Raw genomic sequence first — 3,463 nt, 5'->3', positions numbered from 1 at the left:
TAGAAAAAGAGCCATAGAAGATTTTGAAAACCTTAAAATCACGCAACTGAGTTGGAAGAACATCAGCAAATTCACAGTGGCCTCAGGATTCCGCCAGATTTAAATCTGCTCAAGAGCTGAATACCTCCTTCTATCAGAAAACCCACTGCATGTAAATTCCTACAACGTTCTGTACCTCACAAACACTATGGCTAAAATATACCGTTAGTTCACATGGAAGCAGATTTATTTTCAAATTCTTGCCCCACTCCTGCTCTGCACCCCAAAAGGAAATCCGGGGTCAGCAATTCACATGAGGAGTTTAAGAGGACTTTGGGTTTAGAAGCACTGAGGCTCGGCTAAGAATCTCAGGACACATCTGTCTGATGGGCGCATGCTGGCTCCTGCCCACTTTTAGTGCAAAAAGGTCACAAATGTTGTAGAGGAATCCTGGGAAACAGGTGAAGGAAGAGAAGAGGACTGAGATAGAGGGGTGGTGGGAATCCCAAACGATTTTCCTTCTGAATTGAGACTCAAGAAGTTTGGAGTGCAAGGTTCACACTCAGCAAGCGGCAAAGACCAGGCCGGAGATCCACAGGATGAGGGTCCTGAATTGTCACTAGGCTGTCACAGTCTGCAGGCGCACAGACCTCTCGGCCCGGACTAACCCCCTAAGTGCACACTGGAGGTAGGTGTTAGAAATGTATTGTACGGAAGACAGTGGCCCTCCACCAACTCGGGGGACATAGTCTCTGTTCCTCCTCTGCCCCTGCAATCTCCACTCTACCCTCGGGCTGTGGCGAGTGGAGGATACAAGGTGGAAGGGCATGAGCCCCTCCCTTGGAAGACTAAAGAACCCGGGGCATTTTTATAAATAGCTACATCGTTAATGTTTAAACCACTTTGAAACATACAGCAAGTTGGATATTTATTTAAAAATAAATCTCAAAAATATCTATTTACAGTGAAGTAAGAGAGGCATGTGAAAACAACAGAAAGGGGGGAAAAGTCAGTCCCAGTGTGGAAGGTCCACTCTTCAGAGCGCTAGAGCCAACTTCACAAACCCCAAGGCTGAACTGAGCTGTGGAGGCAACAGGATGACATTAAGCGAATCCTGGACTCAGGTCACCTTCGATACGTGGAGAGGCAGTGAAGTTGGGTGGGGGTCTGCCGCCGGGGATCCTCGTGTTTGGGAAAGTGTGGTGGAGGGATGAGCCAGTGGATGAGAACCAGTGTGGCAGAAGGACTCATTTCACAAGCCAACAGGTCTCTAGCTCACCACATCAGGTGGGTGGAGGGCGTTTGGACCTGGAGGGCCCTTCCCAGTCCAAGTTGGCTTTGCCGTGGGAGCAGTCGGCATGGCAAGAGTCCCAGAGATAGAAATCCTCTTTTGAGAGACAAAAACAAAAGAACGGAACAGGGAGTGATTAGCAAAAATGAATCTGAATGCAAGTGCCACAGTCTCTCTTGCCAGGTGGCAAAGCAGCCATCAGCTGACATATCTGAGTCGATACGGGAACTCCCACGTGGGGCAGCCGGCCACACGATTCCCCTCCCCCCACAACCACGTGGTCAAGTGCAGGCCTGTGCTTCTGAGATCAACGCGTTAACATTTCTTCCCCATGAAACCAGAAAGGTCAGTGGTGTAGCCCTTGTAGCAGGGAGGTGCAAGGTCGAGTCTATCTGTACACGAGATGGGAGAATTGGGCAGACTTGTAGTTCAGCTGGTTGTTGGGCATGAACTTGTGCAGCTCGCTCTTTTTGCAGCAGGGGTCGTAATGGTAGGTGCTGAGGCAGGCGTCGCAGGAGGCTTCCGAACACTGCGTGCAGGTGTTGGCGGCCCCGGGGCGGTCACAGAAGCCACAGCGGGAGGCAGCTGCAGGGGAGGACTTGGATTTCAAGTGGAGGTGCAGCGGCTGGTCGAGGCCCTGCGTCTGGCCTGCATACTTCTCCCGCAGAGATGACCCATAGGCCAGGCTGTCATGGGCGGAGGCCTTGCTGGGGAAGCCGCCGGGCTTGGAGGCCGGGGAGCAGGTGAGCAGGCTGTCGCAGCGCTGGCAGAGGGAGGAGCTGCAGGACAGACCGCAGTTTTGGCACTTGGAGAGGGCGGACTCTTTGGCGGGGGGCGAGCGCTTGTGGTAGATGGGGTGGGCGTCATTTCTGACCAGCCAGACATCTGGCCGCAGGGCATCCTGCCTCCGGTACGTGGCCCTGGGCTCCGAGTCTGTGTACAGATCCACATCCTCCTGAGCGGAGAAGTACGTGCCACGCAGCAAGCCAAGGCCATTGTTGGGGGAGGGGGATGGCAGGTCATCCGGGCTGCCGTGGGGGGAGCTGGACATGGTCAGGAGCGAGAGGAACGGGCGGATGATCTTGTCCTTGAGGTCGTCCCCCAAGTCTGCTGCCACAGGCTCCTTCCGCAAGCTCAACGAGGTCTTCAGGGGCGGCTTCCGGCTCTCCCAGTAATTGTCATAGGTGTCCACCGACCTTGAGGGCTTGGTCACACGGGGCTTGCAGTAGTCCTTGGCTGCCCGCTCGCTGGCCAACTTCTGGAGCACTAAGCGGGCCATGGAGGTTGTCAGGTGCTCCCGGCCCTCGGCCCGCCACCGCAGGGCATCTGAGCAGCCTCGCACGTCCTCCGCGGTGCTCTTGCGCTCGCTCACCACGTCCAGCTCAGAGTAGCCTTTGTCCTTGACTTGGGAGTGGATTTCCAGCATCTGTTCACACTCCACCTTGGCCAGAAAGAGTTCAAAGGTGACCATCTTCACTTGGAGGGTCTCTACCAGCTCTTTGAGCTTGTACGCAGTCCCCAACTTGAGCACGTAGCCCATGTAATTCAGGATGGCTCGGATGTCCTCTTCCAGTAATGTGGACTTGACGTAATAAACAAAGGGGCCCGTGTAGGTCTTGATGCTTCTGAATTCCTTCTTCCATGGGTAGAGGAAAAGGTGACACCCACTGTTTCGAGCACACTGAAGGCACAGTGCAGAGCCCGCAGACTGGAGGAGCTCAGTGAGCGCAGAGAGCTCTTCACCACCTCATAGAACTGGATCAGCCGGAATCGATAGAAGGGATCCACCTTGTGCAGGCTGAGCAGGGTCGAGGCTGCCACCCGCAGGGACTCATCACTGCCAGGCTGCTGCTTGCTGGGGGTGGTGTCCACTTTGCCTTCATGAAACTGCATGTACTTCCAAAATAAGTCATCCTTATATTTTGCATCCATTGAACTGGGCTTCCCCATCCGATCCGATCCAAGGACGGGGCTACCTTATTTCCTCCATGGCTCCTGAGATAGAGGCAGGGACATTGCTAAAAGCATTGATATGTCACCTGCCTGGACCAGCAGAGTGCTCCCGGCACTGCCGCCGAGGACGCCCCGGCCGAGGGGAGCAAGAAGGAGCCACGGCTGCCACCGAAACCAGGCCCGGCTGGGCTCTCGCAGCTCTGGCCGGCTGCAGGGAACAGAGACCAGTAGCCTGGGGCC

General features: G+C 55.0%; 1 pseudogene; it reads right to left on the bottom strand.

Moving 5' to 3' along the window:
- Nucleotides 1-1,320: 1,320 nt before the first annotated feature.
- On the bottom strand, nt 1,321-3,248 carry LOC113627760 (spermatogenesis-associated protein 2 pseudogene; annotated as a pseudogene).
- Between the last annotated feature and the right edge of the window lie 215 nt (nt 3,249-3,463).

Source organism: Aethalodelphis obliquidens, unplaced genomic scaffold, assembly GCF_003676395.1.
Source record: "Aethalodelphis obliquidens isolate GAN/ISIS:26980383/991018 unplaced genomic scaffold, ASM367639v1 scaffold21, whole genome shotgun sequence".
Lineage (NCBI taxonomy): Eukaryota > Metazoa > Chordata > Mammalia > Artiodactyla > Delphinidae > Aethalodelphis > Aethalodelphis obliquidens.
Note: the sequence above shows the minus strand (reverse complement) of the source record. Positions and strands in the feature narration are given on the sequence as shown.